The following is a 25410-nucleotide window of genomic DNA, read 5'->3' as shown; positions in this document are numbered from 1 at the left end:
AAATTGAATTTTTCCCTGTAAATTTGAAGTCATACTCCCTAATATTATTATCATTATTATTATTATTATTATTATTATTATTATTATTATTACTATTATTATATATATATATATGTATGTATATGTTTATGCATGCATGTGTGTGTGTATATATATATATATATATATCTATATATATATATATTATATATATATATATATATATTATATATATATATATATATCAGGGTAGGAAAATTTTTTAGAAATTTTTACTGCTAGTGGCCTAGCATGCAGAAAACTAGTCAATAGACTATAAATTATGCAGTGTACATTTAAACACATAAGAGATGACCATCACAGGACACCTAGCATGCTAGAAGGAGTAACCAAATTCCAAACCACTATTAGGGTTTATCCCTAATAGTGGTTTGGAATTTGGTTACTTCTTCTAGCATGCTAGGTGTCCTGTGATGGTCATCTCTTATGTGTTTAAATGTACACTGTATTTATATATGTATATATATAGCGGGATAACTGCCAGAGCAACTGTCTAGCTTCCGTGCCAGTGGCACATAAAAAGCACAATTTGAGCATGATTGTTACTTGCATCACCCTATTGGCATATGTGATGGTGGAATATGAACAAAACATTCGAGCGAGGTCGTTGCCAGTGCCGCTGGACTGACTTCTGTGCAGGTGGCACATAAAAAACACAATCTGAGGGTGGCCATTGCCAGTACCACCAGACTGGCCCTCGTGCCAGTGGCACGTAAAAGCACCCACTACAAATCAGGGTCGTTGGCATTAGGAAGGGCATCCAGCTGTAGAAACTCTGCCAGATCAGATTGGAGCCTGTTGCAGCCATCTGGTTCACCAGTCTTCAGTCAAAACGTCCAACCCATGCTAGCATGGAAAGCGGACGTTAAATGATGATGATATATATGTATGTATTTGTGTGTCTGTGTTTGTCTCCCCACCATCACATGACAACTGATGATAGAATAAGTACTACAAAGGCTTACAAAGAATAAGTCCTGGGGTTGATTTGTTCCACTGAAGGTGGTACTCCAGTATGGCCGCAGTCAAATGACTGGATCAAGTAAAAGAATAAAAGAATATGGTGAGGCGGGTATTTGAGAGGGGACATGGCTCCATGTCTGGAATTATAGGCTGAAGTATGAGAGAGAAACGAGCACACATGTGTCTTGTTATAGAGGAGATATATGGATACCCTGTAATATATGAGTAGTACTAGCTGTAAAGTACTGAATGAGTAGTACTAGCTGTAAAGTACTGGATGAGTAGTACTAGCTGTAAAGTACTGGATGAGTAGTACTAGCTGTAAAGTACTGGATGAGTAGTACTAGCTGTGAAGTACTGGATGAGTAGTACTAGCTAGAAAGAAGATGAAGAAATATGAAATGAGAAATTACCGAATTTTTGTTATTTATCAATGTTGTTAATGTTTGTTGGTTTTTATATATTTTGCTGCAGATAGAAAAATATGACATCCTGAGAAGCGAACGTGAAGTGATACTCAACGGCCTTAACTTTGTAACTGGTATTGCTGTGTATAAAGGATATCTTTATTATGGTCAGAAAGATTTGGAAACATTGAGTTATGTGTCTTTGTCAGCATTGAACTATGGCAGCACTACAATGAAAACCAATATTGCTCGTTTAGGAACCTTAAAAGTGGTCTATAACTGGAACAAATATCGTAAGTGGAGAAGTCCCTTCATTTTTAGAGTCATTTTGCTTTTTCCGTTTTCATTCTTCATCTTTTCTTTTAAGAAGATGGTAATAATATCAATACTAATTCTTTCTACTATAGGCACAAGGCCTGAGATTTTGGGAAAAGAACTAGTCAATTACATCAACCCCAGTGCTGAAAACCACACGGTTGCAAAGTGAAATAACCAACTATAAAGACATGTCCCACACTCACACACACACACACACATATATGTATTATTTATTGAATCTAGAAGAGGCAGTGCCCATCACCTCTGGAGTTCCTCCAAGACCAGTGATATTAATGCCATTCATTTTTCTCTTAGACTTCTGTTAGTCAACCCCTATCGGAAAAGATATAAGCTGGGAGGGCATTCCAGAAAGCCAATGTTTTGGGAAAGAAAGGATAACTAGAATTACTAATGGTTACTGCAAGGCCTTGGAAAGAACTATTCAATTACATCGACCCCGGTGCTCAAACAATGTTTATTTTGTCAACCCTGAAAGAATGAAAGGCAAAGTCAACCATGGAGGAATTTGAGCTCAAAACATAAAGATGGAAGAAATAATGTTTAGAATTTTGCTCAACATGCTAACAATTCTACCAAACTCAGAGCCTTAATAATAATAATAATAATAATAATAATAATAATAATAATAATAATAATAATAATAATAATAATAAAAATAATAATAATGATGAGCATGTCTTTTGGTGGCTGACGATATGTGCATCTCTAATCATGAGCAGAAGTTGTGAGGTAGCAGCATAGCCAGTGGCGGAGTGGCCAGGTTGCCAGGTTGCTCGATGGGAAGTGGGCCGCTGTGCCATTAGAATCCATATGGGGGTGGGGATGTTAGTATCTAAGAGGCCTATCTCCTCAAGCTTGAGAATCTTTTATTCACTCCTGGAAGAATGCATTATTTCAACCTGGCTGTGTTTGTTGAAAAGAATATGTTTAACAAAAAAATAAAAAATTAAAATGATAGCATTCTAGTTGTGGGTGGGCCCCCTTAGTCTCCTGGCAACCAATATTTTTAGACCCAGTCCACCACTGATCATAGCCACGTGTTGAGAGGAATTCTTTGGGATTTGAATAATTCACCTCTAGAAACATGGGATCACTTGACCTTTTGACCTCTTGATTGGGATGGGATACTCGACCTGAAGAAAATTCTAGCTGGGCTCCACCTGCAAGGTCATGTGCTGTTAATCTTGATGAGATCACCATGTCACGCACATATGGTTGTGATGCATGTGCCTGGTGTACCCTTATCAGACGGGTAATCATGATGGGTATATTAGGCTTCGTATATATGTACCCCAGTGTTATTGATGGCATGTGCTGCTCTCTCACTCAATAATAATGAAAACATTAATATGAGAAGTATAGAAAAAATAACAAAGTACCAGGATGTAGCTATTGAATTACAGAGACTATGGAAAGTGCGAGTAAAATGTATCCCAGTAGTTATAGGGGCATTGGGAACTATCCCTAAAGATCTGAAGAGATGGCTAGAGTATAAAGGCATAAACCCCAGTTCAGTACAGCTCTAGAAAACAGAGTTACTAGGGATAGCTGGAGTACTTAGTATTGTTCTTTGTATCTAAGGTTACTTGTTGCCCAATAGGAGGGTTCTTGGCATCTAAGGATATTTGTTGTAGCCCAATGTTATTTTTTTTCTTTTCCAGTAGTCTTATCTGTTGAAACACAATTTTCTTATGGTTTCTTAAACATTCTCTAGAACAACATTATGTACAAAACCAAATATATGGCACCCTAGACATAATAATAACATGAACTTCCAACTTGTTGTCTCTTGAGGTCTCTGGATGAGACTTGGAGCCAACTTGTACAAATGTAAAGCAAATGTCAAACATAAAATAATAATAATGGCTGTGTGGTAAGTAGCTTGCTAACCAGCCACATGGTTCCGGGTTCAGTCCCACTGCATGGCATCTTGGGCAAGTGTCTTCTGCTATAGCCCTGGGCCGACCAATGCCTTGTGAGTGGATTTGGTAGACGGAAACTGAAAGAAGCCTATCGTATATATGTATATATATATATATGTATGTGTGTATGTGTTTGTGTGTGTGTGTTTGTCCCCCTAGCATTGCTTGACAACTGATGCTGGTGTGTTTACGTCCCCGTCACTTAGCGGTTCGGCAAAAGAGACCGATAGAATAAGTACTGGGCTTACAAAGAATAAGTCCTGGGGTCGATTTGCTCGACTAAAAAGGCGGTGCCCCAGCATGGCCGCAGTCAAATGACTGAAACAAGTAAAAGAGTAAAAAGAGAGAGAGAATAATAATAATAATAATAATAATAATAATAATAATAATAATAATAAGACTACTGAAAACTTGTGAATACCTAAAGTCACAGGTAGTGACCTGCTATCCACAGAATCCCTTCCAGGAATAGGACCAAACCTGAGACAAACCATAATAATAATAATAATAATAATAATAATAAATGGGCTCATGTACTGAGAAGAGCATTATCGCTGTGAAAACAACATCCATTCATGAATTTATTTATTTGTTAATTTTTTAAATACATATTTTACCTGTGAATTTGTGTGTGTAATCTGGAAATGCATACAATGAGTTTCTCTGCCCTAGGTGTACGGAAAACATTCGTCAAGAAATGGAAGAAAATTTGAAGAAAGAACGAATAATAATAATAATAATAATAATAATAATAATAATAATAATATCAATAATAATAATAATAATAATATCAATAATAATAATAATAATAATGATAATAATGGTTTCAAATTTTGCCTCAAGGTCAGCCATTTTGAGTTGTGGGGGATGAGAGTCGATTACATCAGCCCCAGTGTTTCTTCTTTGCAAAGTCAACCTCAGAGGACGAAAAACAAAAAATTAATACCATGCCACCGATGTTATCAAAGGGAAATGCAAAGGGGCCAATACAGCTTGGCACTAGTGACATCACAACTCATTTCTACAGCTGAGTGAACTGAAATAAAGAGCCTTCCTCAAGAACACAACACACAGCCCAGTCTGGGAATCGAACTCATTACCTCATGATTGGGAGCCTGATGCTCTAACTAGTAAAGCTGGGATAATTATTGACAGTTTGACAAATAAATGAGGTTCACTAATTGGTCACTTCACCTGCTAGAAATAGAAGCATAACCTCCCTCAAATCACACTATACTGGTCTACAGAAAAACAGACATGGTATGATGAGGTTATGGCCCCAACTGGAATACCATTAGTTATAACTCTGTCTATTTGATCAGTGTTAGCTTAGGGCAGGGGTTCTCAACCGTTTTTTTTTTTTAATATGGACCCCTTTGATTACCATTTTACTCTGGAGGACCTTCGTAGCCATTTAATGTTTAAAAATTAGTTTTATAGAGACTTCTTTCCAAATTCCTGTTTTGTTCTTCACCCATTCACTTGTCTAGGTTTACAACAGAACTCTCTCCAAGAGAACATGTTTCCGTGGTCAGAAACCTGTTGAACCAGGTAAATCTTGAGAGAAAGAAACCTGGCTGTTTCTTGCAATAAATACATCTAAAGTCAGAGCTTTTTTCTTTTTTGGACCCTTAAAATACTACCGTGGGTCTCCCATTTACTATTTTGCTTGCACTAATCCCCAACAATCTTATATGAACCCCATTTGAGAGCCACTGGTTTATGGTGAAACATTCACAGCAATGACAACAAGAATCAAAGTTGTGAATTTTTATTTTACATTCAACTCCATTTTCCCTTTCTTTCTCACAGCTATTATTTTCTTCAAACATAAATTATTCATTCATTTATTCTAAGTTATAATCCATAATTCATAACTCTCCAGAAAATTCTGCCAAAGAAATTTGGTCATATAAGAAAATTCACTGAAAGACAAATTCATCTTATGGACAATGATCTCATCATCATCATCACCATCTTTGTTTAACACCCACCTTCCATGCTAACATAGGTGGGACAGTTTCACAAGAGACAACCGGGTAGGAACCTGCACCAGAATTCTGTGACTGTTTTGGCAGGATTTTTACAGCTGGATACCCTTCCTAACACCAATCAGTCAGCAGAGTGGACTTAGTGCTTTTTACGTGGCACAAGCACAGGCGAGGTCAGTTTTGGGAAGGTTTTTACAGCTGGATGTCCTTCCTAACACCAACCAGTTTACTGGGTGCTTTTAAGTGGCACCTGCACTGACAGGGTCACCAAGTACTTGCAAGACAAAAGAAAAGTGTGTTACATCAGCATTTTTTTAAATAAAAAGTAAAACAAATGATAAAAAGTTTTTATAAAAGCATTAAATAAGCAAGTCTTTAGTCAACATCAATCATGAAAGAAATGTGATGAGGTCTTTTAAAATGAAATTTCTTCAGGTGAATTTTCTTACAGCAAAAATGTTTACAGCAAAATTTCCTTTAACCAAATCATAGCAAACTGTAACAACTGATATTCTTTAAATTCTTATATATATATATATATATATATATATATATATATTTGTTTTTTGCAGCTCAAACAACAAATTGTGCAGGCAGTAACTATGGCAACTGCAAACAGCTATGTCTGCCAACAGGAACTAATACCCATAAATGTGACTGTGCAATAGGCTTCAAGCTGGATTCAAACAATCAATGTACAAGTAAGCAAGAAACAACCGTAATTTCTTTTATTTTCACTCCACCCACCCCGCCACGTAACCCCAACCCCACGTTACCCCCATCCCCACCCCATACCATCAATGCATTCCATTCAGTTTCAAACCATTTCTTTAATATCTTTTATTTGTTTCGGTCATTGCGCTGTGGCCATGCTGGGGCATTACCATGAAGAGCCTACACGAACTTATTGACCTGAGTATTTAGTTTTAAGGCCAGTATTTATTGTATCAGTCTCTTTTGCTGAACCGTTAAGTTATGGGGACATAAACAAACCAGCACCAGCACCAGTTGTCAAGCAGTGGGTGAGAACAAATGCAAACATGCACACACTCACACACACACACACAAACACACATGCTTATATATGTGTGCTTGTGTGTGTATACATATATATATATATATATTATATATATACACATACATACACACACATGATTATATGTGTGTGTGTATATATTATATATATATATATATATATATATATAAATATATTTATTTATGTATATATGTATGTATATCTAACTATCTATATATATATAATATATATATATATATATATATATCTATCTATCTATATATATATACATATATAGTTGAAATTACAGAAAAACAAAAGATGAAGAGAGATGTATAAAGTGGCAGGTATATTATTAGTTTGATGTTCAGGAAGGTGAGAAGTTCTTTTACGTTTTGAGCCTATGCTCTTCAACAGAAAGTAACATGAGGAAATATTTATCATCATCATCATCATCATCATCATCGTTTAACGTCCGTTTTCCGCGCTAGCACGGGTTGGACGGTTCGACCGGGGTCTGGGAAGCCAGGGGCTGCACCAGGCTCCAGTCTGATCTGGCAGACTTTCTACAGCTGGATGCCCTTCCTAACGCCAACCACTCCGCGAGTGTAGTGGGTGCTTTTTACGTGCCACCTGCACAGGTGCCAGGGGGTTCCCGCATCGGCCACGATTGGTTGGAGCTTTTAACGTGCCACCGGCACGGAAGCCAGCTAAGGCGGTGCTGGCAACGGCCACGTGCGGATGGTGCTTTTTATGTGCCACCGGCACAGGAGCCAGTCGGGGCGGCGCTGGCATCGGCCATGTTTGGATGGTGCTTTTTATGTGTCACTGGCACAGGAGCCAGTCAGGGCGGCGCTGGCATCGGCCACGTTCGGATGGTGCTTTTTATGTGCCACCGGCACAGAAGCCAGTCGGGGCGAGGCTGGCATTGGCCACGTTCAGATGGTGCTTTTTATGTGCCACCGGCACAGAAGCCAGTCGGGGCAGTGCTGGCATCGGCCACGTTCGGATGGTGCTTTTTATGTGCCGCCGGTACAGGAGCCAGTCGGGGCGGCGCTGGCATTGGCCACGTTTGGATGGTGCTTTTTATGTGCCGCCGGCACAGAAGCCAGTCGGGGCGGCGCTGGCATCGACCACGTTCGGATGGTGCTTTTTATGTGCCACCGGCACAGAAGCCAGTCGGGGCGAGGCTGGCATTGGCCACGTTCAGATGGTGCTTTTTATATGCCACCGGCACAGGAGCCAGTCGGGGCGGGGCTGGCATCGGCCACGTTCGGATGGTGCTTTTTATGTGCCGCCGGCACAGGAGCCAGTCGGGGCGGCGCTGGCATTGGCCACGTTTGGATGGTGCTTTTTATGTGCCGCCGGCACAGAAGCCAGTCGGGGCGGCGCTGGCATCGACCACGTTCGGATGGTGCTTTTTATGTGCCACCGGCACAGGAGCCAGTCGGGGCGGCGCTGGCATCGGCCACGTTCGGATGGTGCTTTTTATGTGCCACCGGCACAGGAGCCAGTCGGGGCGGCGCTGGCATCGGCCACGTTCGGATGGTGCTTTTTATGTGCCTTTTTATGTATACATATATATACATGTTTGTGTGTGTGTGTGTTTATATGTATATATATATATATATATATATATATATATGTATGTGTGTGTGTGTGTGTGTGTGTGTGTGTATGTGTGTGTGTGTGTGTGTGTGTGTGTGTGTGTATATGTATGTATGAATGTATGTATGTACGTATATGTATGTATTTATGTGTATATGTATATGGTGCTTTTATATATACTTACAGCATGTCTTGAACACAGATCGTATGTCAACAACCAGCTGAAAAAAGATATTTTCCTGGGGTTAAAAAGTCGTAACATAGTCTTATGAAAGACTGCCATGTTATGTTGGCAAAGAATCTTTACTATACTGTTACTACAGAGATCTGATTCAGAGATTTAAAACTAGTTGTGTGTGTGTTAGAAACAGGAAATAAAAGTTTTGATAATCATTTATTTAGCACTTTCATCTTATTTCAAAGATTCATCAGAATTGATATTTTTACAGAAAATTTATGCTTTTTATTTATGTTAGTTAGTTGAACTAGAAGATTGAATTGTTCATTATTTTGAAGATATGTGTATGTGTATATGTGTGTATATATGCAGGAAATCCTTATTTAATCATATCTCAAGTATGTCTCCCAAAAGACATCTGATGGTCTGTTGAACACTCTCCATCTCTCTCTCTCGCACTTTCGTTGCTTCACTTTGTCTGATTGTCTCTCTCTTTCTCTTTCCCTCCCTTTCATTCACACTTATCCTGTGCAACTAAAACGTCCCCATAATTATCATTCATTGAAAACACTGCATATATGGCCTTTTGTAAAGTTGCAGCTAGAAAGATACTGCCCAGAACTATTCCACATCATATCAAAGAGGTATCTTGGTGAGATATAGCTCAATGCTTGCATTCTGGAGGATTAAAGAAGCTTTAGCAAGCAGGGAGTGATCAACTCAGATTCTCTCATGAGCCTGATGCAAGAAACAAGAGACTATTCCACTTGATGTCCCCTTTTGAGTCATTACCTGGTGTAGCTGAGTGGTAACAAGGCATAGGTGTGGATGTGTGTTCAGATGCTTGCTTTCCAACCACATTGTTCTCAGTTCAATCCCACTGTAAGGCACCTCGGTCAAGAGTCTTCTACTATAGCCTCAGGCCAACCAAAGCCTTATGAGTGGATTTGGTAGTCAGGAAATGAAAGAAACTCACCATATATATATACATATATATATATATATATAACATATATATATATATATATTATATATATATATATATATATATATATATATATATATGTACACATATATATGGTAAATGAATGACAAGATGGAATATATGAGAATTTTTGTAATTAATCACGACCATTGTTTTGACACATCCAGCATCGATCCCTCATGGGTGGGTTACTTAACTGGTTCAGAAGCATCTGGCAGTGCAGATGTATCTCACTGGGTGATAAATAGATACAAGTCATTAGAATAACAGTTCCTCAATGTATCTTCTGATTTCATAGAAAGAAATGCAGCAAAATGAAGGAAATATCATCATTTCAATAGAAAATCAAAAATGAAATCACAGATGAAGAAAAGAAACAAACATACCATACAAAGTATATATATGCGTATATATGTATATATAGAAAAGTATATATATATAGGTATGTATGTATGCATATATGTATAACCCACCACATACACACATGCACACACATTGATATTTACATAATATTGTAGTGTGTGTATATTATTCTGACCTAACGAGGTGCCTCAATTTAAGTACCTAATTCAACTGAATTTTAATTATATTTTAGTTCGTCAACATTAATCATATGACACATCATTACTTAACTTTAATAGGATGGAAAGGGTCAGCATGGACCTTTTTCTGAAGGACATCCTTAAACTATGTCAAATCATTTCAGATGTCCTGTATTTTGGGGTTCGTTAATTCATCAGATGAAAACGGTTTCTTTACAATGATGTCATGTTTTCATTAATCAATTAAAGGAGTTGTCAGAAACGGCCGTAATGGATTGACACCTGCACCTCCTACTGTTGCTCATATACATACATATATATATATATATATATATATATATATATATATACACACACACACACGCACACACATCTGTGTGTCTTTGTGGCTGTGTTTGTCCACCACCAACACTTGACTACTGATGTTGGTGTGTTTACATTTCCATAACTTAGCAGTCTGGCAAAAGAGACCAATAGAATAAGTATCAAGCTTAAAAGAAAATATAAATACTGGAATCGATTCATTCAATTAAAATTTCTTCAAGGTTGTGCCCCAGCATGGCCACAGTCTAAAGACCAAAACAAGTAAAAGGTAAATGATTAAAAAATTGAAGTTCCCTGTGAGGGGCTGGCTATATTAATTAACACACAATCTGATTTAAATTAAATCTGATATTAATTAACATACAATCTGATTTAAATTAAATCTGATATTAATTAACATACAATCTGATTTAAATTAAATCTGATATTAAGTCAATACTTTATACTGTGTCTACAAACCAAGATTAGTTCGGCTCTTCTTTTCACTATCAATGTAGTGCAGTTTAAGGCATGGTATTTTCCAATTAAATATAACATCAATAATTTGTTTTACATCAGCACAACAGAGAATTATATTAAGAGCAGACTATTTAAACACAATCTGATTTACTGATTGTTTATTATTTCATCTTTTTTCAGTTCCATCATCTTTTTATGTGTTAGCAATGCGTGATGGAATTCGTGGATTTTCTTTTGATAATGAAAACCAATATGATGCTATGGTGCCAGTTGGTGGAGGTTGTAAAACTTATTTTGTTTCTTTAAAATTCTTTCACCATTTTCCATTTCTTTTTCCATTTTTTTATTCAATGATCTTTGGTAGTTAAAGAAGCAAAAGACAAGATAGTGGCATGTCATCAGATGTATGACATTACCAGTGATTTGTCTGTTATCTTTAAAAAAAGTCAATACTTTATACTGTGCCTACAAGCCAAGATTAGTTCTGCTCTTTTTTTCATTATCAATGTAAAGCAGTTTAAGGCATGGTATATTCCAATATAAGTAGTACTATTTTCTACCATTACTAAGTACAGTGGTTCTGTTTAAGATAAACATATAATATCAATAATATCATTCCAGTTTAATTCATGTAACTTAGATAATCAGTATTGCATAGATAGATCATGATCAGGTCACCACAACTGAAAAAAAAATAACATCAATAATTTGCTTTACATCAGCACAACAGAGAATTATATTAAGAGCAGACTATTTAAACACAAGCTTTTCAAACAACATCACATGAAAGATACTATATCTTCCTCAAAGCACATCTGATAAAAACGATTGATTGAGATAGTCTGTGTAATGTCAATAGACTTATCTTACACAGTGCATTTTATGTTTGACAGAAAAATATCATATCATAAATTTTCCTGCCCCAATAATGAATAGAAGAAAGTAAAACTCATTTAGATATTGTATAAAATGTTTGTTAAATGCTTTTTTGTGATTACAGACGAAGTATTTATGACATCCCATATTACATAACACACTACCTTCCCACCTTGCATTTTGCTTGTCCAAGAACTACAAAATTCACTGAAGATTACTATGCCCAAGCGCTTGAATTCTACCATGTGACCATGATACAAATAAAGTCACTACATACAGAGTAGTTATATACACATATAGTTTATATACACACATATATGAATTTCAATGAGTGGAATACAAATTTGCAACTGAACATTGTAAAAGTAAACTCCTACAGATTAATTCTTACTGATTGAATCAGTTTTCTTTCCAACCATGTCATTGACTCTCTGAGGGAAAATCACAGAAGTTGCAATGTTTCATTTCCTCCACATGTAAATAATCCATCCAGAATATTCTATATTAACTCATATAACTTGTAGCATGCCACCATCATCATCATTTAACGTCTGTTTTCCTGGGGTCTGGTAAGCCATGGAGGTTGCACCAGGCTCTAGTCTGATTTGGCAGTGTTTCTACAACTGGGTGCCCTTCCTAAAGCCAACCACTCCATGAGTGTAGCGGGTGTATTTTTACGTGCCACCGGCACAGGGGCCAGGGGGGGCTGGCATACGACCATGATCATGTCACTGACACGGATGCCAGTCAGGCAGCGCTGGCATCTTCCACGTTCAGACAGTGCTTTTTATGTGTCACTGGCACGAGTGTCTTAACTACAATTTCCATTTGATTTTTATTTTGATGTTGACGTACTTGACTCAATAGGTCTCCTCAAGAACAGCCATATATATTTATGAATCATTCTGTCTTTTGCAACTATAGTTCAATATGTAAGCTACGTTGATGTCCACGTGGAGCAAAAATACATTTACTATGTAGCACGATTTGGCAGATATAGAGAGGTTTGTAGAATCCGACAGAATGGCACTGGTTTTCAGCATTTGCTCCAATCAGACGGTGGACGTCTTTTTGCCAGAGGCATTGCAGTCGATTGGATTGCAGGTAAGTGTCACTCTGTAATCTTTTGTCTCTTGTGGCAATATATTTGTTTTAAAGCCATTGATTTCATTACATGTTTTATGCCCATCTTGGCTATTGGTCGGTTTCTGCATTTGGGATGAGAAAAGTTCCATGTTGGAACTGTAAACTCCAATGTCCAATGTCAAATTTACATCAAGTAGTTTGGCAATTATGGTGAAGATTCTATAACTAAGACCAAACCATGTTTGGAGCTGTCTACTATTCTTTCCAAAAGGATAAAAAAAACATTGGTTATTAAGCTAATATCATTTTTTGAAGAGCCATGCTTATTTCTAATTAACTCACACCATTAAATGTTAACCTTTTGCCTGTTCATAGCATTTTCCTAAATTTATCCAAAACGTTGACGCTTGTTTTCAGACTTTTAGTGAGCCTTTATTTCATATGTTCTTAGTCATATAAAACTTTCTTTCAGAAATTCCAAGTTACAAATATATCTTGTGTATCACACATGACTAACTTAATTGATAGTTTTTCATGCAGATGATGTCCCTGAATAATACAAAATTAAGGACATGGGTTCACACGAGGACCTTGTGCACTTTGTAGAAACATTAAAACTTTCTACTTTGCTTTGGCCTCTGGCATATATTATTCTTTCATTCTTTCACTTGTTCCAGTCACTGAATTAGCTGGATTAGTCATGCTGGATTAGCCGATTATCCTTATTTTGAAATCTGCTATTTATTCTATCAGCCTATTATAAAATTTCCACCAAGGTATGGGGTAAATAAATGAACCAACACTGTTTATGAAGCGGGGAGAGATAAACCTAAACACACACACACACACGCACACACACACACACACACATGCACACACACACACACACACACACACACACAAACACACACATTCATAAATGACTTGCCCGACGACCTCACGCAACACACCCTTCTATTTGCCGACGATATCAAACTGGTTGCTCCTCGCGGCAATATAGAGGATCTTCGTCGATGCCTCCACCAAATTTGGAAGTGGTCTAACGATTGAGACCTGTGTCTGAACGTGTCAAAGTGCTGTCATCTGCCTGTCGGCTCTACTCCTGCAACTCAACTTGATTTCGAGCCGGGTCGTCTGCTGCTGGAGAGGACCGATCAGGTAAAGGACCTAGGTATCTTGGTGGATTCCTCCTTTTCGCCTTCGGCCCAGTGCGTCCATGCTGCCAACAAAGCACGCGGAATTCTGTTCTTGATTCGACGATCATTCGGAATGCTCACAGCAGCCATATTCCTACCACTCTATGTCACGCTGGTGAGACCCATATTGGAGTATGGGATTCAAGCCTCTTCTCCTTATCTCCTCAAAGACATACAGCATCTCGAAAGAGTCCAGAAGCTGGCTACCCGCATGGTTCATGGTCTCAAAAATTTGTCCTACGAAGAAAGGCTGAGGACGCTCGACCTTTATTCTCTTGAAAAACGCCGCCGCCGTGGTGATCTCATTCTCGCCCACAACATCATAAGCAGAAAGTGTAACCTCTCGAAAGAGCTGTTCTTCACTCCTGCTCCAGAGCGTCGGCTGCGGGGTCATTCCGAAAAGCTCTACCTGCGACGATTTCATCTCAATCGAAGGAGAGGAGCTTTCTCCGTCCGGGTTGCGGATCCGTGGAACAAGCTGCCAGACGAGATGGTGAAGATGCCGACGACCGCTTTGTTCAAAGCCTCCTTTGACCTCAAGTGGTCTGAACTCTTTACATGAACACCACCCTGTACTTAACTCCATGTCCCCCTACATGGCCTTGCTATTTGCTTTTGAGCCAAATTAACTAACTAACTAACTAACACACATTCAGAGACAAAAGGGCCTCACTCAAGATCACTTATTATGGAGGGAAAGCAGTGCTCAATTAAAGGAAGGAATTCAAATAAAACCCTCACAAGCGTTAATAGTTGAGGAGAGTTGTTAGTAAGGGTCTTGACATGAATTAGCCCAAGTATATTAGGGTACACAGCCAAAATGAACATGTAACGAGTGGGGGCATATCTTTCTAAAGAGACAAAACCCCTTCAATTGGAACAGTGGGGTAGTATTAAAGGGGGTGGCTTCGAACCAGGTGATGAGAGGTTGAAAGCATTGACAGATACAGAGAGATGACTTGATAGTCATCAAAAAAAAAAACGAGAGAGAAACAGGAAAGTCATTAACTGTGCATTATATGGCAGCTTGCAGGGAGTCTGGCAAAGAATGTGTAGGAGGAGGTGGAAGGAAATACTATAGGAAGGATTACCAAAACAATATTGAACATTTCCTGCAAGAGGCACTCATTGTTGCTCCCTCTGTGCTGAAGACTATGAGAGTCCTAACAGGACTAAAAAAGCCACATTTGTGCCACCCCCATGTTCAAAATAACAATTCAAGTGATGGCTTGTAACCATCATATATGTGTGTGTTTGGGTTTGTGTGTGTATACACACATACGTGTGTATATATATATATATATTTACAATACACATATGTGTTTATATATATATATATATATATATATATATATACAATTGCAACGTGGAAGGTGTTTATAAGCCATTTAAGAGATGCAGCACAGAATTTTGTCAGTGAACAAGTCGTGGTCTCAAAGCGACGAAAATATTTTGACAAATTAAATTTAAATGTTGAAGTGAATCTAACGGTTTTGTGTGTTTCTTAAATGGCTTATAAGCGCCTTCCATGCTGCAATTGTTTTCGTTCCAGCACACAATCTCAGATCAAGTCACTTGCTATGCAAGTACATCTCCATAAATATATATATATATATATATACATTGGTTCAGGTGTGGCTGTGTAGCAAGAAGCTTGCTTCCCAATCACATGGTTCTGGGTTCAGTCCTACTGTGTAGCAAATTGGGCAAGTGTCTTCTTTTATAGCCCTTGGCCGACCAAAGACTTGCAAGTGGATTTGCTAGACAGAAACTGAAAGAAGTCTGTCGTATATATGTGCATATATATCTTTGTGTGTTTGTCTTTGTATCCGTGTTTGCACCCCACCACCACCACTTGTCAACCAGTATTGGTGTGTTTACATCCCTATAACTTAGTGGTCAGCAGAGAGATTGATAAAATAAGTACTAGGCATAACAAAAAATAAGAACTGGAATTGATTCATTCGACTAAAATTTCTTCAAGGTGGTGCCCCAGCATGGCCGCAGTCCAATGACTGAAACAAGTGCAAGGTAAAAGAAAGATAACATATATATATATACGTACATCCATACATACATACATGCATCCATCCATCCATCCATCCATACATACATACATACATGCATACATGCATGAATACATACATACAATATGTAACACACTGTCTAAATACCAATTTTGAGAAATTAGGCGTCTCAAAACCAGAAAGGAGAAAGCTAATTCAAAGTCTACAGATCCAATCCATCACTGGAACTGTAAAATCTGTAAAATTTTCCAGAAGTTTATCATATAAATATATGCGAGCATGTCTAGAAATGCAACTATATGCATGAGAATACATACATAAAACAAAACATACAAATCTGTACATATACTTACATACAAACATACATACATACATACAAACAAAAATACACTGTTGTTGATGTTGAAATTCCAATGAAGGAGCCTTGAATATCGATTAGGAGCTGGCTCTTTTTGCATTGGCAAGAAATCTTGAAATAAAACTGAACAATGGCATACATACATACATATATATGAGCATGTCTAGATATGCAACTATATGCATGAGAATACATACATACCTTGCTACAAAAATACCTGTTGTTGATGTTGAAATTCCAATGAAGGAACACTGGATCTAGGTTAGATCTATTGGCAAGAAATCTTGAAATAAAACTGAACTATGACATACATACATACATACATACATACATACATACATACATAAAAAACTCAGGTGTGATTTGAGTGATGTATATTTAGCATTCTCATAAGGTCTAGTTACCATATCACTCACCGTTGGAATACATTTGATCCGAGAACCTGTGAATCAAGGATGATCTAGGTCAGAGGTTTCCAACCATCTATTGTCTATGGACCCCTTTGATTTGCATTTTATTCTGCTGGATCCCATAGCCATTTGATGTTTTAAAAAAATCCTGTTGTATTTTTATAATTAAATATTTTTAGGAATTGTTTAAAAACTGTTTTTTTTTAAATATTTTGTGTATTTTAGAAATATGACCAGTTTATTGTACATAAACTTTAACAATAGGCTCAAAAGAGTCACATCGACTCAAAAGGGTTACATGGACTCAAAAGGGTTACATGGACTCAAAAGGGTTACATGGATTCAAAAGGGTTACATGGATTCAAAAGATTAACATGAACTTAAAAGGGTCGCATAGACTCAAAAGAGTGCCATGGACTCAAAAAGGTCACATAGATTCAAAAGAGTCACATGGACTCAAAAGGGTTACATGGACTCAAAAGAGTCACATGGACTCAAACAGTTACATAGACTCAAAAAGGTCATATGGATTCAAAAGAGTTACTTGGACTTAAAAAAGTCTTATGGACTCAAAAGGGTTACATGGACTCAAAAGTGTTACATGGACTCAAAAGAGTCACATGCACCCTAGCTGGGAACTACTGATTTCAGATTCAACAACAACAACTCCAAAACTATTCTAAATCACAAGTTTATCCAAATTCTTTTGTTTAGTCTTTGCCTAATTTTGAATTAATATTTCCCTGATCTGTTTACGGAATTGTCTGAACTCAAGCCTCTTTCAGTTCTTTTTACTTTGCTCACAGACTTCTCTGAAGAAAGTTACAAGAACACTTTACTCTTTTATTAATTTCTGATTTTGGATAGAATATTAGAAATCATAAATCCATTGATTAATTCATCTGTATTTATTTCATTTTTATTGCAGGCAATTTTTACTATATTAATAGTCTGGTGACTGATAGCTTTATAGAAGTGTCCCGCCTGAATGGCACATACCGGAAGGTGATTTTGGAAGATAGATCTCTTAGACTGCAAGGCTTAACTGTTAATCCAATCAAAAGGTAGAAGCAAACTTAATCTTCTTAATCTCCTTCATATCAACACACACTTTTAAATTGTTAATTGTTAATTGTAATTTAAATTGTTAATTGTAATTTTAAATTGTTTTGCATTGTTGCTTTTTGTTACACTAGCACTGGAAATTAGCAATCTTGCTTGTGTCATTTACATCCATTCCTTCTCCTTCTCGGGCCATGCCCGGCTCATAAGGGCTGGTTTCCTGGTTTCCTTGGCATATAGGTTCCTCACCTGGATGGGACGCTGGTCCATCGCAGGTGAGCTGCAAGATGCAGGAGGAAAGAGTGAGATGAAGTTGTGGCAAAAGAGTCAGCAGAAGTTTCGCCATTACCTTCTCCCAGAGCCACGTGGAGCTTAGTTGTTTCACTCATAAACACACACATCGCCCAGTCTGAGATTTGAACCTGCGATCCCTGACTGTGAGTCCACTGCTTTAACCACTAGGCCATGTGCCTCCACATTTATATCCTTTACATGATATCTTTTCAAGACTCCACTCAAGGGCTCAGCACTGCCTTCATCCTCTCTGCTCCATTTCATCTTCTGACCCTCACCACTTCTCTGTCATCCGAGAGATGTAGAAGCACATACTACATACCCCCAGCTCCCTCCCCCGCCACCTTGATAATGCCATTTTGCATTATCTTCTCTTGCCTCCTGTCCCCACCAATCACCTCCTTTCTCTGCCTTCTCTCTCCCTCTGTTATTCTCCATCATTAACATCTCACTCATCTGCTAGCACCCTCAATGCCCTGCTTCCTCCACCCACTCACTCTTACATTTCCCTCCATCACTTGCTACAGACACATCTATCCCAGTGCCCACTCACCCACTCCAAGCCCCTAAATAACCTCACTTATTACCACCACCACCCACTGTCCCTCGGGGGCATCTCCACCACCATCTCTCTCTCTCACTCTCACTCTCTTTATCTCACTCTCTAACTCTCTTTTCCTTTCTTTTCTTTTCCTGCTGGGGTATCCATGTGTCTCCCCTACGGCAACACACCTATCTCTGTCTCTCCATACTTCCAACCCCTCATCACCTGGCTCAAAGCCACTCTCTTCAATACTCCTCTCTCTCCCAGCAGAGGGAGGTTTGTTTGTCTTGTAGGAGACCCTGTCAGTGAACCCAGTACACTCTGTATAGTGGTTGGCATGAGGAAGGGCGTCCAGCTGTAGAAAGCATGGCAAAGCGGACAATGGAACCTGACACAGCTCTTGGCTTTGCTTAGCTCCGGTCAAACCATTCCAACCCAGACCAGCATGGAAAGCAATGGTTCAATAATGATGATGATGATGATGATGGCGATGGGGATGCATGCATACATACATACATACATACATACATACATACATACATACATACATTAGACTTCCTTCAGTTCCTTTCCACCAAATTCACTTAAGAAGGCCTTGATTTGTTGGGGCTACACTAGAAAACGCTTGTCCAAGTTACTCTGCAGTGGGATGGAATCCTGAAGTCAGGACCACCTGGATGGGAAGCAAGCTTATTAATCACATAGCCACATCTGTGCCTATGATGGAGGATATTGATTTTGGATCAAAGGTGATGCAGTTCTTCAAAGCAACACATGTGTCCCTTCGTCCCTAAACTAATCTCAGGTCACTCATTCATTCCCAGCCAATGCAACCCTTTAACAAATTTGGAGAGTTGCACATTAGCTCATATTTACATTCTCAGAAGAAATGGAAATGTATTAATTTCACATAATCTCATTTTTCCATAACACTAATGTTTTCATCTAACACACCTTGATAAACAACTCTGATATATCCATTATGCTCCAAATGTGTTGGTTTATCTGTATTTGTGTTTTTATTTCTGTCCGACACTCCATTTATTATAAATCTGAAAAGAGGTCATACTTATTCACATTTCAAAACTGATAAACCAAAGTTGTAGTGGAAGAATATAAACTACCAAAAAAACATAAAACACTATGATAAAGATGAATTGCTGATAGAGACATTGTGTTTTGTTATGCCACCATTGTATTAGTACCAAGCATATTAAAGGCTTCATAAGTCAATACTGTGTCCTATCTGTGTTAGCAGTGCAATTCAATAGCTTTTTAAGATTATCGTCATTTTCAGTGCTGGCTTCCATTTCTATAGAAAATCTGTAGACATAACTTTAAAAAGTGATATGATAACATTTTTTTTATGTTAATTCCTGTAACATTGGAAAGGACTAAAATAAATGGGGGGAAAAATGAATTTATTGGACAAACTAGCATGTGGGAAGTGAAATGAAAACGTGTGTGCACTACTTGAATTCGTTAGAGTGTAGTAAAAGTCTACTCAGCCAATAATGAAGCTGTATGTGAAGCTTCAAGTAGGGAGGATCTTATTTTAACTCTTTCGTAGTTGCTGCAGTCTTTTGCTAAATAAATATTGTTTTATGAAAGAGAGAGCCAAAGCTTGAGTGGTAAAGTGCTGGCACTGAAGCCCAAATAGCAAATTTTGATAGACAAAACTCTTAACTCTACTTACCAAACTGGACAGTCTCAGGAAATGCATAATGATTTCAGAAATAGTAAAGCCATACATTGTATTTAATCTGATCCAGCAAACAATATAACTACAAATGTCATATTTAACCCAAAGACATTGAGCTGACAGAATGATCAGCATGCCAAGCAAAACGCTTGGCAGCATTTCGTCCATCTTTGCATTCTGCATTCTAATTTTGCCAAGGTCAACTTTGCCTTTCATCCTTTCAGATCTGATCAAATAAATACCAGTTGCATACTGGGGTCAATGTAATTGACTTACCCACTCTCCCTGAAATTGCTGGCCTTGTACCAAAATTTGGACCCAATATCATATTTAATTCTGAAAATTACAGCTGTTAGACTTGTCCACTAATGAGCCATTTGGTTCATAGCTTATGTCCCTACATGTACTCTATATCCATACACGTACTCTATATCCCTACATGTACTCTATATCCTTACATGTACTCTATTTTACCTAGAAGTCAAGTACACATCGTTGTAAGTACTCTAATTTATTGAGTGACCAAAACATTAAGGAACAGAAAATCCAGGAAGTTGTGTAGCTAAGACCTTTGTCATCAAAGCTTTGGGAAATGGAAAGGAAATGTTTTGGCATCACCATTTCACAACTACCTATTTGGTACCATTAATTCAACTCTGATTTCACATCAGACGTTTAGTGTTTCTCTTCTTCTCTGCCCACTCCTCTCTCTCTGTTGATGTGTGTGAAAACTGTTATTATGTCTTTATGTGTGTAGTCTCTCTCTCTCTATCTCTCTCTCTCTCACTCTCACTCTCTCTCTCTTTCGTTATCTCTTTCTATGTGTATATTTCTGTTTGTGCCTCCTGTGCTTTCTGTCCCCAAAATGAGATGAATACTTAGTCAGCTAAACTCAATTGTCAGCATCCCATCCAGCCATGCCATATCATCTGATTCCATTGGAAAATAATATTCTGAAACTTAGTTGATTCTCCATTGAACAATACCATTGTTTCACGAGTTAGATTTCTAAAATCATTTGGGCTGATCTCCAGTTAATGAATACATTTATCAGGAATGTTCCGGTAAGTTACCCTGTATACCACATCTTAGAAACACAGACCAAAAAGTTAGTGGTTTGCTTTGATCAAAACCAATATTTGCCAATATGTTTCTTAGGTACCTCTACTGGACAATTCGAGGAACCAATGCCAGACTAGAACGTTCACTGCTGGATGGTACCAATCGAACCGTGCTAGTCTCAAATGCCATTAATCGTCCGTTAGACATCACAGTTGACATAAAAACACACGATGTTTACTGGGTTGATGACGTTATAGATGCTATACAGGTAATTCTTCTATTTTTTGGTGACAGAAAATTGCATTGTAAACATTTTTGCTGTAAGAAAATTCACCATAAGTAATTTCAATTTAAATGACCACATAACATTTCTTTAATGTTTGATCGTTGTCAGAGCAGCCAACTGGCTTCCGTGCTGGTGGCACATAAAAGGGCACCATTCGAGCATGATCGTTACCAACGTCGCCTTACTGGCACCTGTACTGGTGGCATGTGCAAAAAGATTCAAGCAAGGTCATTGCCAGTACCGCCTGACTGGCCCACGTGCCGGTGGCACGTAAAAAGCACCCACTACACTCTCGGAGTGGTTGGCATTAGGAAGGGTATCCAGCTGTAGAAACTCTGCCAGATCAAGATTGGAGCTTGGTGCAGCCATCTGGTTCGCCAGCCCTCAGTCAAAATCGTCCAACCCATGCTAGCATGGAAAGCGGACGTTAAACGATGATGATGATGATTAGAGACTTATCAATTTAATTTGATAAAACCTTTTGTTGTTCTGGTGGGTATTATTTTTTTGTGCCGGTGGCACGTAAAAAGCACCAAGCAATCGTGGCCACTGCCAGCCTCCCCTGGCACCTGTGCCGGTGGCACGTAAAAAGCACCCACTACACTCACGGAGAGTTTGGCATTAGGAAGGCCATCCAGCTGTAGAAACACTGCCAGATCAGACTGGAGCCTGGTGCAGCCTCCTGGCTTCCCAGACCCTGGTTGAACCGTCCAACCCGTACTAGCATGGAAAAGGGACGTTAAACAATGATGATGCTGATGATGTCCATTCAGTGAATTTGTCTCACTGTGAATTTTCCTATACAGCCAAAATTTCTTAGGGTGAATTTTTCAAACATGCTATATTTTTACTGGCTTCAGTCAATGAACTGTAACCATGTTCTTGTAGAGCCTTCTTGGATTTTAATTGATCCAATCAACTTGAAGACATAATTCAATCTGGTACTTCTCTTATCAATCTCTATTTATCAAATGACTGAGATATCTTTTCCCGTAAAGGAATGCAATACTATGTGTTGGTTCACCAATATTCTTTCGCAGCATCCTCTTTCATTTCCACAAGAAATAACAAAATGCAGGACAGTTTGCTTTCATGGCTTCTTCCTGATCTCAGCAAACACAGCAGTTTCATTAAACCTTTGCCGAATTTTGCCAGATAATCATTAATACCAGGTTAATGCTTTGTATTTCTGCTTTTGCCATTCAAAGAGCGATCTATGGAATACTGATCGCCTTAAAGATATCCACCATCAAAATCAAGCTGGTATACACACATTTATGTATATGTATGGACATATGTGTATATACACATACACACATATATATATATGTGTATATACATACATATACATGTATATGGGCATATATATATAATAATAATATGAGGGAATATTATTCCAAACTTAAAGGAAAAAATTCAATTTAGAAGACCTAAATCAAATTTCACAAAATATGATATATATATATATAAATTAGAAAAAAAACAACCTTTTATCACTTCAACAATGCACATTACTTAATCATTGTTATATTTTTTATCGTATATTTAATCTTTCTATAATATGTAATTTTCTAGACGGTGTAATTTAATTTTTCATTGTTGAACTGATAAAAGGTGTTTTTTTTCTAATTTATATATATATTATATATATGTATATGAGGTAGTATCAAAAACATCTGAATCAAACATGCTGCATGTTTTTGCGAAATTTAACTCCCACTTGCTGGGCACTGAGTAGAAAGACTATTGCTTCAAAGTCTGTCAAAATCTCTGTCATCATTCTGCTGATGACCCATCCTTCATGTTGAGGATCATCACTGGTGATGTGAGTTGAGTCTACAGATACATCTCGGAGATGAAGCAGTAATGGGAGACCCTTTCATCTCCATAACTGAAGAAGGCAGAACAGAGCCACAGCTCAATGAAAAGCATGCTCATTGCTTTTTTCTTCGACATCTATGGTATTGTGCATGAAGAATTCGTCCCCAGAGCCAGACCATCAATCAGGACTCCTACAGTGATGTTTTGAAGCGTTTGAGGGAGAACATTTAGCAAAAGGAACCAGATCTGTGGAGCACAAAGAATTAGATTCTTTATGACAGCAATGCACCCTGTCATTGAGTTCTCACCCACGAGTTTAAAAGACAGCATGGTTTTGCTTCTGCACCTGCCCTATTCACCAGATTTGGCCCCTGTGGTCTTCCATTTCTTCCCCAAGATGAAAATGCAGCTGAAAGGTTGCTGTTTTAACAATGTCTTTGAGATCAAGAGCGAATCGCAGAAGTTCCTCAACTCACAGAAAAAAACTTCCAAGCTGGATTCCACAAGTGGCAGGAACACTGGAACCAGTGTATTGCTGCACAAGGGGATTATTTCGAAGGAGACGATGTTAAAACTCAGGTAAATAAGTTATCTTTTATTAAACATGACTAGTCTGAAAACCTTTTGATTCCACCTCATATAATAATAAAAAGGAAATGATATTGAAGACAAAAGTAAAGTAAAAGGAATGCAATACTATGGTAAAATCCAAAGTCTTAATAAGTAGGAAAGCAGACAAACCACAAATCCCTTCAGGTAGATGGCCCTGCTTGATCTGTTTTAAAAGCATAGGTAGAAACTCCATAAGATGTACCTGGTGTAAACTACGGACATATAGGAGGTGCAGCAATGTCAAAGGAAGGTTTACTGGGAAGATAGTTTTTGTGTGTGGCAGAGGCACAGGGGCAATAAACACTGAAGGTGTGCAGAAAACAGATTCCATCACATACCAGGGATAAAAAACTAGAAGTAGTTGATAGCTTCCGTTACCTAGGTGACCAAGTCAGTAGCGGGGATGTAGCTGCTAGAATAAGAATAACCTGGGCAAAGTTCAGACAGCTCCTACCTCTGCTGGTAACAAAAGACATCTTGCTCAGGTGAAAGGTAGACTGTATGAAGCCTGTGTGAGAACAGCTATGAAGCTAGCATGCTCTGCTGGATGCGTAATGTCAGCGTGCATACATAACAGAGTGTAAGCGCCTTGAGAGAAGTGTTGGACATAAGAAGCATCAGATGTGGTATGCAAGAGAGACAATTGTGCTGGTATGGTCATGTATTGCATATGGATGAAGACAGCTGTGTGAAGAAGTGTCAATGTCTGAAGTGGAGGGAAACTGTGGAAGAGGTAGATCCAGGAAGACCTAGGATGAGGTGGGGAAGCATGACCTTCAAACGATGGTCCTCACAGAGGCAATGACAAGCAATTAAGACCTTTGGAAATATGCTGTACTTGAGAAGACCCAGCAAACCAGTGGCATGTAAAAAGCATCATTCGAGCGTGGTTGATGCTAGTGCTGGTGGCATGTAAAAAGCACCATTCAAGTGTGGTCAATGCCTGTGCCACCTGACTGGCTCCCATGCCAGTTGCCTGTAAAAAGCACCTATTACACTCTCAGTGTGGTTGGCATTAGGAAGGGCATCCAGCTGTAGAAACCTTGCCAGATCAGACTGGAGACTGGTGCAGCCTCCTAGCTTGCCAGTCCTTGGTCAAACCATCCAACCCATGCCATCATGGAAAGTGGGTGTTAAACAAAGATGATGATGATGATGATGATACATATATATATATATATCTTGATTCATCATCATAATCATCGATTAGTATTCATTTTCCATGCTGGCATGGGTTAGATGATTTGACCGGAACCAGTAAGCAAATGAGCTGTACCAGGTCCCTAACACCAACTACTCCAA

General features: G+C 38.3%; 2 protein-coding genes across 2 annotated transcripts in view; both read left to right on the top strand.

The window, feature by feature from the left end:
* The window catches only part of LOC118764392 (low-density lipoprotein receptor-related protein 2-like), a 280304-nt gene that overhangs the window by 120797 nt on the left and 134097 nt on the right, over positions 1–25410 (top strand). The gene's annotated exons all lie outside the window — the stretch shown is intronic.
* The window catches only part of LOC115214851 (low-density lipoprotein receptor-related protein 2-like), a 106439-nt gene continuing 102601 nt past the window's right edge, over positions 21573–25410 (top strand). The window contains exon 1 of the mRNA XM_036505469.1: positions 21573–21657. The gene's annotated coding sequence lies outside the window, so the exon portion shown is untranslated. The remainder of the gene's footprint in view (positions 21658–25410) is intronic.

This window comes from Octopus sinensis, linkage group LG8 (genome assembly GCF_006345805.1).
Source record: "Octopus sinensis linkage group LG8, ASM634580v1, whole genome shotgun sequence".
NCBI lineage: Eukaryota > Metazoa > Mollusca > Cephalopoda > Octopoda > Octopodidae > Octopus > Octopus sinensis.
Note: the sequence above shows the minus strand (reverse complement) of the source record. Positions and strands in the feature narration are given on the sequence as shown.